The sequence below is a fragment of the Ambystoma mexicanum genome, chromosome 2q (assembly GCF_040938575.1).
Source record: "Ambystoma mexicanum isolate Mex_15411 chromosome 2q, UKY_AmexF1_1, whole genome shotgun sequence".
NCBI classification, from domain to species: Eukaryota; Metazoa; Chordata; class Amphibia; order Caudata; family Ambystomatidae; genus Ambystoma; species Ambystoma mexicanum.
The window spans coordinates 732638949-732653067 of NC_090924.1; positions in this window are offsets into that span (position 1 = coordinate 732638949).

Sequence of the window (14119 nt, forward strand, 5' to 3'; positions counted from 1 at the left end):
TAAGAGTCTAAACAGTAACAAATTCAGGTTTATCATTGTAATGGTTAGATTAAGGTCTCCTTTCCATGATCTTTATATAAGGCATAGATCTGCAAACTGCAGCTCCCCACCACATCAAGCCGTAAAGTTGTCTTGACAGTAAGATTAAAAGTGATGTTGTATAGCATGAATATAAAGGTGAGATCAGAAAGTGTTGGGAACAAAAGCAGAGAATGCAGATCATAAACGTTCAGTCATTTAACAGTATCTTAATTTCTCCTAAGACTGCAATGTAAATGTTGGCCAGTGTGCTATTTCCATCCTGGTTCTGCATTGAGCTTACTTGATTCATTTTGTTTAAGGCATTGACCCAGATTCTGTAACTGTTTTGCTGCATCGCCGCAAAACTTACAGCTGTCATGTAGGCCAACCTTGTCAAGATTATAAATAAACCAGTGTAGTATTTTCATAATTTACTAAGTCCCTTTCTGTGTTTTTATAGGGAATCCAACATCAGGTTTATCTTGCCTTTTGCTACATCAGTAATTGGGTGTGGTCTTATAATGCAAGTTATGCGAGTTCACAAAGTGACGCATTAATCCCTCTCCTAACATTTTACAATTTTTCCCACAAGCAGGTGGGATTGTGAACATAAAGAAAACGGTCTTCATTTTCAGAGATGCTTAAGCAAAATAATGTATTAGATAGGTTGCAAGACAGCTAGCATCACACTTGCATAGAACTGTGACACCTCCCAACGAAGTTCTGAAACACTTAGCAGGCCTTCCGGCACGCTATTCCTGCTTTCTGCCCAACGCAGTGCCACCCATTGTCCTAAATTGTAGCCTGTCATTGATGTTCTTGCTGAGCTGCACCACATGACGCTTCACTTCCTGGTCAACAATGCCGCCTGGATCTGCTTCTGGTATCACCCTCAGGCGAGGGGCGTGGGGCCTCCTCCCTCCGCCCCCCCATTGACATCTGCTGTTGGTGAGTGTCCTATTGTCTTGGCCAGCTTGAGCCAGCGTAATCCATTGGACTTGATTCAACGTCCTTGCTCCACTGCCCAGAGGCAGGCAGAAAGTTCATAATAATCGAAAGAGGCACCTGCACAGTCCAATTCATAATATCTAGCATTGCCTGGAGCCAATAGTGGGGAGAGGGGTGCCCTGTCCAAAGTCCAATGGAGGTACAAGAAAAAGAACAATCACTAGGATGAGACGGAATGATGTCATGATTGGGGGGGGTACATTTTCTTACATGAAAAGGAAAACCATTGTTCTCAGCCATGCCTCCATGTTGTGCCCCTGATCATCATTTCATGTTTGTATTATTGACTGTTTTTCCTCCACAGGCCCCTCTTTTATGCTTCTAGCACAGCTACCACAGCAGCAGTCGTGTTAGTGTGCTCGTTTTCCATCTTTTACAAACTATAGTATTTGTAGGAACTGGGCCACTCGCTTTAGGCCGTTACTGCTCCTCTAGACATATAATCTGAACACAAACTTTATTCAATTTAGTTTCACGCGTTCATATGGTGATGCAGTGCAGTTGTAGGGCACATGATTCTTCACTCATTTCTTGGACCACAAAGGATGGGTGTAGTACTATGACGGGCGGATCTGAATGGTGCTGTGTTGACGACCACTGTCCCCTTCTTACTACACAGTTGCAATAGCAGGACATTATATCTACCAGTAAGAAAAAACATGGTTTTCCATACCTTTCTGCGGATATTGGGTTATCCACAGAGTACATTACTGATGGAACACATTATGTATAGAATTGTTTTACGATGAACAACCTCAAATGTCTTCTTTTGGTCATTAAACACTGCTTCTAGTACCGGCAAGCTTTTCTGTATATCTTATCCTTTTTCCTCTGTTATTAAACTCTATAGATTTTTAAAGTGCCTCACCACTACCATTGGTCATCCTTTTAAAAATTATGTGGAAACATATAGTTTTTCTCTCTACTGCTGGCCAATACACATTAAACTTACCTGCAGAACATAATGCATATCTGAAATGGGAACTCAGAGCAATTCTACACTCACCATGAAATAAGAGTCTGCCTGTCAAAGCTTATCCAGTTGCCGTTCCATCCCAATAAATCCTGTTAACGATAAATAACACATGACCTGTCCCTAACTTATTAAGAATTTGCAGCTGGGGTAGCTAACGGGGCCTAAACTTCAAGTTAATCCTATTCCTAATCATATGTTGGGGGTTATCCCTAGGGCATTTGTTGACTATCTGTTTGAACTGCTAGGTAGTCACACGTCCCATACATCTGTGTTTAACCCAGTCCCTGCTGTCTAGCCCATGGGCCAGGCACATTCTGATGATTGGGGGCCCAGGCGCTGTTCACTGACCCCTTAGCTGTGATGGTGCATTCTCCATTTCCACAGGTCCATCAGCTATCCCGCCAGAAGTCTCTCCAGGGCCACAGGCCTTCTGGTATGCCCAAATAATTTCCTCCCAGAATTCTCTGCCAGCTGTTATACTTCACATTTTCAGGGATACTCTGGAGTTTGGAATTCTGGTAATCTTGCACCAGTTCAAAGGCAGTGTCACATTGCAGAGGGCACTGCTCTGTTTATCAATTGTAGTAGTGCGTGTCTCACAAACTTAGTGAGAGCCCCAAAAATATGAAGCTCCCCAATGTATGTTTTGGTCAGCTGTGCCCCAGAGATGAGCCCTATTGCTCATTCTAAGGCACCCAAATGGCCATCCAACTTTAGCCCCCTGTATACACCCCAACCCAGATTTGAACGGATAGTTCCCTTTTCTGTCTTACTCTACATAACTTCAGAGTGCTGCTGCAGATGTATCAAGGCCCCCTCAGTACAATTGGGATCTGTGTTGTGACCTGAAATGCAGACAGTGGTATAGTCAAAATCATTGTTGCTAAAGTGGTGTTAAAAATAACATGCCAAATTCCTGATTCGATCATACTGTGTCATACCAAAAAGACACTACTCATCTGTGTGTTGCTCATAAACACGATCACTTCAAAGCTAGGCAAGACTAGATACTGTATTAGAGTACATGTTCTCTTTCACCACCACCTTTATTTGTCATCTAGCGGTGCCAATCAATTTTCAGGATCTCTTTTCTTCCCAGTCTAAAGTGCAAAACAAAGTAACAGTAGTAGGTTGGATCGAAGACATGGGACGGTTCAGGATACATTTCGGGTGCTGGGGTTGGTTTAGTAACAGTGGACATTTTCCTTTCTAGCGCATCTTGTAGAGCCAGTTTTGAGAACTTTGATTCTTCATTTAGGTCGTAAATGTGATTTTCTTTAAAGATCCAATTAGGGAGGGCTTCACACGGGTAGGTAACACTGTGGTGGGCACATGGCCGGTCTTGTGACAAAACCCAACTACATTCCCATCTGCCATTAGGATCACATGTCCTCCCCCTGCCAATGGACTATATCTTTCCTCCTGTACCATGGCCATAATTCAAAGTTGGAGGTGGATACTAAACGTGAGATAGTTATAGCTTTGCTTTAGTGCAGAGGAAGAGGCATAAGAGACATTTGAGATCAGAAAAGAATCTAATAAAACTGAGCTAGACAAAAGCCATTTTTGTTTTCAACGTTTAGGTGCATTTCACATTGACCCATGCATGGTGTCCCTGTACCTTAACAGCAGAGTTTGAGACCAATTGGAGACCAATTGGACCTGATTGGGCCCCTTCCAGCAGGGAGCCAAAGCATACTTCTTCTGGTGTATCTTCAACAGCAAAAATGTGTCTGGCTGCAGAGAGTGGCTTGGTAGACTTGGTCCTTTTGGCAGAGCTTCCTTGACCAGGTTATGAACAAAACTGATAGAAGAAATTAAGCACATCACATACCCCAGTAATTTGTCATTAAGTGCAGACTAACCAACATATTTTACAGATGGAGATGAAGGGCACTTCATGGGCTGCCTATATAAACTCTTGTAAGGGCTGAGCGCTGTTTTCCTGCTAGGAAAGCTTTTCATTCTGAATAATGCAAGGGGAAGGGCATCAGACCACTTTAACCCTGTTTTTGGTAGATATTTGCAAACTTATTTTTGATACAGTTTCTCCTCTCTACTGCTGCTGCTGACTGGTGATGGTGTGGACAATGTCAGTCATGTTGCACATTCAGTGTTGTCAAGAGCTTTTACTCCTACGTCCCGTCCCCTTTCCTCCATACTTATGGGACATCTCTCCGTCCTGTGGGACGAGACCGGAGCACTTTGTAAAAAGCATCCACATTTTTTTAAAAAATGTGTCCTCCTTCTCTTTCCTGCGCGGGGCCCGGCACGCGGCCGTAACCCTGCCCACCTTGGTTCCGCATCGCCCATCTGTCCTTTTCTCTGCACGATTGGGGCCGGACGCACTTGCATCCTCGGGAGATTTTCTTCCCTTTTTCCCTCTCTGGCTCTCGCTACCGTTCGTTTACTAGTCTGTCTTTTAAACTAGATTTTCCAGACTGTTCATCGTGTCACTGTCGCTTCGCAAGGGCGGATCCCCATCCTCTTTGTTTAGAGTGTTTGGGTCCGAAACACTGTTGGGACTCCTGTTTTTACTGTGACTCCCTTTCGGTCCGGGCACTTCAACGTTGGTTGGAGCGGTGGGAGTTGGTGTTCGGACAGACTCCTTCGCATTTTCAGGCGTTCATCGACGAGAAGAAAAAACGCCCGGTAAGTTCTTTACTTTTCAGAGAACCCCGGCCGGGGATACCTTTCCCGGTTTCTCTCGAGCAGGGAGGGACGTTGATCGCTCTGTTACCGGGGTTCGCCCTGAGGTGCCTGTCGGGCCTAATAATTCTACCGGAGTTTTCTCTGAGGATCTCTATAAGGGGCCTATGAACACCGGAGTATGCTCCGAGGCCCCTCCTGTGGGGGCTGTTTGTAGACGCAGTTCTACTGAGTCGTGGGGTACCGGAGCTTGCTCTGAGGCCGCTCTTTCGGCTTCTTATTTAGTTAATGTGATACAGTCTATTTAATAAACTTTACACATATGATTGCTAAATACATAGATAACAAATATTTGACAAAGAAGATAAAAATGATATATCAATATAATAAGAACAAACCATTTACAAAAGAAACCAATCTAAGAGCTCAAGTAGCATATAGGCAAGAAGAAACGAAGCAGTACACAATGTCCCGTATACCCCACACTAACATACGGACAGCAATTCAAAGGAGAAAGCAGGGCTTAAACCATTTCTAACAACTAGTGGTGAGCACAGTGAATATTTAGAGTGTGAGTACTGGGTTCAAATCTGTATCTCCAATATTTCTTCTATCCTGGACCATATATTGAAGAGAGCTAACATCACTCGCATACTCTCAGAGTTCATGCAGTGATGCCAGAATAATAATGTTCCAATTGATGCCAGATTGATTTCTAACAACTAGTGGTGAGCACAGTGAATATTTAGAGTGTGAGTACTGGGTTCAAATCTGTATCTCCAATATTTCTTCTATCCTGGACCATATATTGAAGAGAGCTAACATCACTCGCATACTCTCAGAGTTCATGCAGTGATGCCAGAATAATAATGTTCCAATTGATGCCAAACAAAAACAAAACCGGGGTGCGCCCCGAGGTCTTGGCTGGGCTTGAGGTTACCGAACGGATGTTCGAGGCCTGTGCCGATAAGGCTTCTACTGGGCTTAGGTCCGAGGTCCCTCGTACTGGGGCTAAGGATACCAACAGTTCTGAGGGGCCGGGAAAGACCCTGTCGGTGACAGCGCACCGTTCCCGCTCTTGTGGTGACACCAGATCTGTTGAGGGGGCAAAGAAGAAAGTTTCTTCTTTTACAGGCAGTACCGAGGCCCTTCCTTCGAAGGCTCAGCTGGCGGTTGGTATGTCGCAGAAACATTCCAGGCCTCATAGTACCGGCTCTGCCGAGGTTCCTTACGTTAAAACTAAAACTAAGACCCCTAACCCATCGACGGGGACCCCTGCCTCACTTCCTCATGTGCCGCAGTTCCCCTCAGATGAGGACAAAATGGTGGCCGTTCCCGCCACGACCACAGCGACCTTTTTAGGTACTACCCCTACAACTACGCCATCGGCCCCTGGTGTAGGGTTCGGTCCTTCGGGTGAACCTAAGGTCCCTTATGCGCATCCTTACCGGCCGGTTTATGATTGGAACGCCCGGATGCCTCTTGCGCAGAATGTTTCGTTGCCCGCGGGGGCGGCTCCCTTGATTTATGTGGATTCGTCAGTGGAGGGGCCGGTGTGACACCCTTCTCCGTTACGTCCCTGAATTTGTCCACCTCATGAGAGGCCTCTTCAGGTTCCGAAACAATCTCCTGAGGACGCTTTTTTCGGTAAATTTCAAGCGCTTATGCGCACCAACCCCATGAGGGAATATTTCAAAGGGCTTTTCAAGGAGATATGTCCACCCGCGCCTCCTGCTTCACCCGTTCCGACGGTGGTTCCGCCAGCGCCTCCCTTGCCCGTGGTGCCTCCCCCTGCGCTTCCGCCTGTGCCACCATTGTCTCCAGTGGACATAGCAGTGCCTGACACGGCTCAGCAGGAACCTGACCTGTCAGATAACCCTCAAGGCGATCAGGACAACAAGGACCTTCCCTGCTCCATCAGAGCTTTCCATGACCGGGTGCTGGACTTGTGAGTGTCTTAGATGTTCCGGTGCCCGAGGCACCTGCTCCGCAGGAGGGCGTGTTTTCTGGGGCGTTCACCTTGTCTCCTTTGGAGCGTACTGGCCTGTTCTCGCAGAAGGACGTTCTGGCCGAGGTCCGTAGAGTTTGGGAAAAGCCACACTCGGGACTTTTTGTCAATAAAAAGATTGACGCGAGGTACAGGCTACCTTCTTCGGAAGAAGTGGCCTTGTCGTCTTGTCCGCCTCCCTCCGCCACAGTGGTGGCTGCGGCTATGTTGCAATCCAGACCTGCAGCATCCTCCTCTGTGACGGCTACTCAGGTCTTGGGAAAGGAGGACAAACTCCTGGACTCCCTAGGGAGGACAATCTTTGCCAATTCGGCCTTGCAGCTCAGACAGGCCAATGCAGAATTGATTTTGGTGGGAGCTAACATGCGGATGTGGAGAGGTCTGTCGGAGTTTGAGGAGCACATTCCGGTCGAGAAGTTGGAGGATTTCAGAGGAGGCCTTTCCGATGCCAGGGTCTTGGCCCAGGATCTCCTGGAGGCTGCGGCTCATCACATAGACACCTCGGCTCGGGGTCTGATGCTTGGGGTTGATACCTCATGGCAAGCGTGGCTGCATGCCATTAAGTTCTCGAAGGAGGTGCAAGACAAAGTTCTGGACCTTCCATTTGATGGTACGGAGCTTTTTCACTCTTCTACTGATGTAGAGCTCACCAAAATCAAAGACAGCACTCAGACGGCCAAATCATTGTCTGTTCTGGTTAAAGCTCCCTTCAAGGATCAAAGGCCGTTGTCGCAAGGTCGACCTTCCTCTGGTTTTAGGGGCTTCCTCGACTGCAAATCTCAGAGTGGATACTCCTGCAGGGAATAACTGCCGTAGACAACAGCGTACGCGGTATTTCTCCCGCTCCTCAGCCTCCTCATCAGGTTCAGGTGGCACCGCCACCGATAAACCTGCCAAATGAGACCCCGGTGGGAGGACGCATTGCGTCTCATTGGGAGGCGTGGCAGACCATCACAGAAGACAGATGGGTCTTGTCAGTCGCACGAGCGGGCTTACGCTTACCTTTACCCCTTACCCCACCCCTCAACCCTCCTTTTCAGCTGTCAGGCTCACCCTCCCTCAAGGCCGAGGTTCAGAAACTTCTGCACCTCAGAGCTGTCGAACCCGTTCCCCTTGGGGAGCGAGGGGAGGGCTTCTACTCCCGGATGTTTACGGTGCCCAAACCCAAACATGCTGGCCTGTGCACCATCCTAGACCTTTCCCAGTTCAATCTTTTCCTACCCCAAGAGAAATTCAAGATGATCACGCCTGGCCAGATTTGCTCCTCTTTGCAGTCGGGCGATTGGCTCAGCGTGGTGGATCTTCAGGATGCGTATATGCATATCCTGATTTGGAATCCACACAGGAGATACCTCTGTTTCTCTTTGGGAGAGGAGCACTTCCAGTTTCGGGTGCTTCCTTTTGGCCACAGTTCGGCGCTGCGTGTCTTCATGAAGATGATGTCGGTGATTGCGGCCTATCTTCATCTCCAGGGTATCCATGTGTATCCCTATTTGATCGACTGGCTCCTATGCAGCCCTTGTCCGTTGGCAGCAGCGGGCAACCTCCAGTCTCTCCTTCAGCTCCTGTTCCATCTTGGGCTGTCAGTGAACTGGCGGAAATCCTCCATGACGGTCTCACAGGACCTGACTTTCCTGGGTTTTCGTTGGAACACGATAGACTGCTGAGTGTATCTGACCGGGGACAGAATGGTGGATCTGTTGGCCACGTGTCAGATGTTTACGCAGTCGGAGAGCATGTCGGCCTGGTGGTTCCAGAGGCTTCTGGGCCTCATGGCCTCGTGTGTACTGGCTCTTCCTCTTGCTCGTCTCAAAATGAGACGGACCCAGATGGCTCTTAGGAGTTCCTGGCGTCAGGCTGTGGACCCGGATTCCAAGCGGATGATGATTCCGGATTCCATGAGAGTGGACCTGGACTGGTGGTCATCTCTCAGCAACCTGTCAGTGGACGCAGGGTTCCAGGACCCAGCCCCCATGGTGACGATCATGACAGACTCCTCCCTTTTCGGGTGGGGTACGACGTTAGATCCTCTTCAGGTCTCGGACCTCTGGTCACCTCAGGACAAGCTCCTGCACATAGATAATTTGGAGCTTCTGGTGATTTTTCTGGCGCTCAAGGCGTTCAGACCTCTCATTGCCAACAAGGTGGTCCGCATAAGAACGGACAATGCGGTGTCTATGTATTACATAAACAAGCAAGGGGGGGACAAAGTCTCCCCCTCTCGTGGATCTATCCATCCAGATTTGGGAGTGGGCCGTGCTTCATGGGGTCTGGCTGCTTGCAGTGCACATCCCGGGCCGGCTAAATGTCACCGCAGATGCCCTCAGCCGGCGGACAGTGGTCAGCTACGAGTGGGAGTTGAAGGCGGAGATCCTCTCATGGATTTTCTCGCGTTGGGGCACACCGGAGTTGGACCTCTTTGCCACGGCGGTAAACAAGAAGCTTCCTCAGTACGCCTCCAGAGGGGGGCTGGGAGCCTCCTCTCTGGGGGACGCACTCGAGATTCCATGGCACAACATGAGAGCTTACACCTTCCCGCCTCTTCCCCTAGTTCATCAAGCAATTTGGAAGTTGAAGAGCTCTGTCAACTGTTCTCTTCTACTGATAGCTCCGTGGTGGCCGGCCAGGTTTTGGTTCTCAGAACTTCAACACCTGTCGGTGTGTCCGCCTATCAGGTTACCAGTAACTCCCGATCTTCTTCATCAAGGGGAACAGCAGATGTGGCACCCCTCCCCACAATCGCTCAACTTGGCGTCATGGTTCCTGAGTTCACAGCTCTAGGGCATTTGGGTTTGTCTGCAGATAACATGCACATTATCCAGGCAGCCAGGAAACCCTCGACCAAATCCCAATACAAGAGTAAATGGCTCAGGTTCTGTCATTGGTGTTTGGAGAAAGAACCTGAGGGTGGCGACAATTGACACGGTGCTGTCCTTCGTATCCTCCCTAGCAGAGTCAGGGGTTCATGTGCTGTCTTGCAGGACTTATCTCTTGGCGATTTCCGCTTACCTCTCTACAGAACCTAACCCGGTGGTGAAAAGACATTTTGCTGGCTTGACACGCATCTACCCTCCGGTTCGTAGTCTGCACCCGCCTTGGGACCTAAATGTAGTCCTGACGGCGCTGCGCCATAAACCCTTTGAGCCAATGGCTACGGTTGATCTCAAGTACGTGTCCTGGAAAGTGTCCTTTCTGGTAGCCATTACGTCAGCGAGGAGAGTGAGTGAGCTGCAGGCATTGTCGGTGGAGCATCCTTTCTTGGTCTTTCACAAGGACAAGGTAGTCCTTCGGACGAACCCAGCTTTCCTACCAAAGGTAGAGACCGAATACCATCTGAATCAGTCGATTTCCCTTCCGGTCTTTTTTCCGAACCCTGCCTCTGAGGCGGAAAGGGTTCTACACTACCTGGATGTTCGAAGAGCTCTTAAGTTCTACCTGGGCAGGACTTCCGAGCTTTGGAGCTCTTCCTAACTGTTTGTGACCTTCGGTAAACCTCAGGGCAGGCCGGCGTCTAAGGCATCCATTTCCAGATGGATTGCCACCTGTATCACGGAATCTTTCACCGTCCAAAAGCTGAAACCTCCTAAAGGTATCCATGCACATCAGGTGCGAGACAAGGCAGCCGCGGTTGCTTTTCAGAAGTATGTTCCCTGGGAGTCCATCGCTAAAGCGGCTACTTGGGCCTCCCCATCTACTTTCTGTAAGCATTACTGCCTCGATATGAGCTCTAGAGCTGACGCTCAGTTCGGCCAGGCTGTGCTGAAGAACCGGTTTCAGTAAGGCGTATTTCCATCCACCCATAGTTCCTGTAAGGAGTGCTTAGGAATCTCCCATAAGTATGGAGGAAAGGGGACGTGACGTAGGAGTATTACCAGGTTACTCACCGTAGTGACCACCTTACTCCTAGTCCATAGTGCCCTTTCCTCCATACGCCCGCCGTCCCCTCTAATAAGGTTCCTCTGTTATTGCTAATGGGTCTTGACCCTGCGATAGAAAAGGACTGATGGGCAATGCGCGGAGCCAAGGTAGGCGAGGTTATGGCCACGTGCCGGGCCCCGCGCAGGAAAGAGAGGCGGGACAAATTTTTGAAAAACATTTTGATGCTTTTTACAAAGTGCTCCGGTCCCGTCGCACAGGACGGAGAGATGTCCCATAAGTATGGAGGAAAGGGGACTATGGACTAGGAGTAAGGTGGTCACTACGGTGAGTAACCTGGTAATTCACAATTCCAAGATGGCCGCTTGTCATCGGAGGACATGCTAGACGCAGCTCCTGCCCCGTCCGCATTAAATGTGGAAATAAAGTGATTTTGCAGATTGACCCCCCAAGCCCCAAAAGCAGACTCTCTGCGCATGTGTCCCCCGCATGAAGCAGCGGGAATAAGCACTGGACAGCCCCTTTTGACGGGAGTGAGGCACGGCGGCAGCAGCTTAGACTGCTGGTTGGAGACAGAGCACGCAGCGGCTGGTGGCCCGCCCTTAAATCCAGACTCCTAGGCCCCCATCCCTGCTGTATGGGGAAGCGCAGTACCGTGGTTGGCTTTTGAGTAGGACCAGGCGGGGGGGGGGGGCAGCAACTGCCTTAGGGACCTGCCAACAGCAGGAGCTGCCTTATCGGAGATGGCACTGAGGGACAAGGACAGGAGGAGCCGGGCCGCGACATGGAGCAGAAGAGAACAGGCTTGGTGGGGGCAGTGGTCTCACTGAATACTGGAACAGCCTCAGCAACGGCACGCAGAAGGGGTGCCTGGAGGCCCCCCCATAGCTTTCCCTACAGCGCTCTGTGGCTCCAACATCACAAATGAAGGAGCGCAGGCCCACACAGGCGACAAGACCCTCTGACGGAGCAGGGCCCTCCGCAGGGCACATGGCACACCGTGGCTCACTGCTGTAGAGAGAGGATATTGGCCCCACTACGGATACGTTCAGGGGGTGTGGATAGTGCAGTACCCGCACTCTCAAGTTGAATAACTTATAACTAGCCCGTGAGAAGCCACTGGGATACCTTGGGTGTACAGGCTGTTTGCTTGGGAGCATTGAGACCCAGGCCAGGCTCTGGAAAGCTGAGCAGTGGAAGGAAGCACAGCCTGCTACATTCTGGGGAGCAGAGGTTCCCAGTACGGAGGTGTGTGGTACTTGGGCATCAACAAGTGGAGGAGGGTCTCCAGAGGCGCACATGTCAAAAAACAAGGGCAGAGGAAGGAACAAGAAGGCCCCAGCTCACCAAACTCCAGTGCGAGGACCTCGAGAACAGGTCACGACAATCAAACTTACACCTTAAGAATGTCACAGAAGAGGTTATGAGTAAGGACCTTAAATTGACAGTTCAATCCTTCTTTGCAGAGCCGCTCCTGGAGGTCCTGCCAGATGGGGTCCGCCTAGATGGAATTCATAGAGTGGGCAATATGAGAAGAGAGCCGGGAGTCTGCCCGAGGGATGTCGTGTCTGCATTTGCGTCCTATGGCCAAAAGGTTGAGAGCAGCCTGCATGGTGCAAGGAAGGCATGGTATCAACAGTCAGACGGACACAAATGACCACATTTCAAGAGTGTTTACTGAACTTTAACAAAAGTGTGATAAACGTCTATCTAACCCTAAAGCTATAGATGGGAGCAAGCTACGACCATCAAAATAATAATGCAGTCCTAGTGGAGTCTCGTCAAATAAAAATTGCCTATATGAAAAAAACCTATTGCCAATTCTTACCGTTAAATACAAATAGTGAAGGGTAGTGTTCATGAAAAAGAAAGAAGTGGTCCAAAAAGAAATGTCAGGACGTTCAGGCTGTTGGCCTCCCTTCACCATGTTTTCAGCACGGGAAAAGGCAGTGCACATCAAGCAAAGCACACGCTCTGGTTTCTCAGGCACGAGGGTACATTACCAGCATCAGAGTCTTCTGTGCCCAAGTCTCTCTACTTCAGAGTTTCTTGATTCAGAGGGCCTGATGTACCAAAACAAAACACAAAGTTCCTTTCCTTTTCTAAGTACTCAATTCAGGTGATTCGCCCTGGATCCCCCTCAGCCCGGCTCAGATCCCTTTTATATCACAATCGTTAGTGGATCACCCTCTTTGGGGTTCAGATCCTCCTTTTACAATGTTCAGAGAATATTCTTTCTTGGGTGACTCACAGGGTTTAGCTTGACCCATTGCAGGACTACCTAGATCTCAAAATTCCCTTTTCAGTCACCAACCAGTTGGATACCTAACCAGAGACCTTAGAATGAGCACCCACTTGGTGCCGGAACACTGCACGCTATCTTTCTTGGCCTCCAAAGTTCAATCACTGCTCTGGTTTTCAATTATATTTGCGTCGCTCGTCATTGTAACGCTCACCTGGTATCCACGCGGATGTCACTCAGCCAGTTCTGACCTCTTACGACCTCAAACCCTTCCCTGGAGGCTATTCGACTGAAAACTGGGCCTGAAACACTGGATTGGTAGAGTGTAACTCCCTATTGTCTCGATGTGCTTGAACCCCTTCTTCCCCGGGGTCCAACCCTTCCCTTTGATCCACAGTGCACCTTGTTTTCTTGGATAGTGTGCTCTCCGTCCTGCTTTCAGCGCAGGGGCGCGCTTATTGATGCGGGCTCGTTGCTGCCTAGTTGCTTCACTGGCAAGAGTCCGACAGGTAAGTATAATGAGTCTTTTGAACAGTTCTCTAAATTCGTTCCTTTCCTTCCTTAGATCATGGCCGGCATCCGGGGATGGCGGCGTGCTGCTGAGATGAATAGCGATGAAGGTGAGTGAGAGCGCGATGCACCCCTTTCGTATTTGCATTGAACTGAGTTCTTTTTCTGTCTCTTTTAGGTGTCGCAACATTTTCAGCATAGATGCCGGTTATGAAGAACAAATGCGGTGGGTAAGCGCTGTTTGCGGCGCTTCTAGATGTTTCCACGCTAACCTGGAGTGTCTTTTCCCTCTTGCAGATGGATGAGAAGTTCCGGAGACAGAGTTCCCCTAGAGCGGCTGGGATTCAGGTAAGCGTTTGAAGCTCGTACGGTATTTAAAAAATAAGCAAAGTTTTGTAGAATGCTTACTAATTCCCTTTTTTCTGTTCTTTTCCCTTTTCCTTAGGAAGCGGCATGCCGGAATGGGAATGACACCACCGAAGATACCCGCAGAACAGAAGGAGCGATGACTGATGGGCAGAAGCGCCGCAAGGTAAGGCTGTTCCTAACAGTGTTCTTGTTCTTGCAGGAGCTGAGCGCAGAAGAAAGATGCAGGCCTACTGGAGACCGATCCGAACACAGTGAGTGTCACGCTGCAGGTGCAGAAAACGCAAAGCATGTTTCTCAGCTTGGGTGTGGCTTAAATAGTCTCTGGGTATCCCAGGTGCCTCTGGGCTGAACCACACCCAAAAGACTAGAACGCACATGCAGTTCTGGGAACCGAAATATGTGGGGGCATCCATCTTGTCCCCATCAATGCACTACAAGTCCAATCCCCAATGTTATCCTA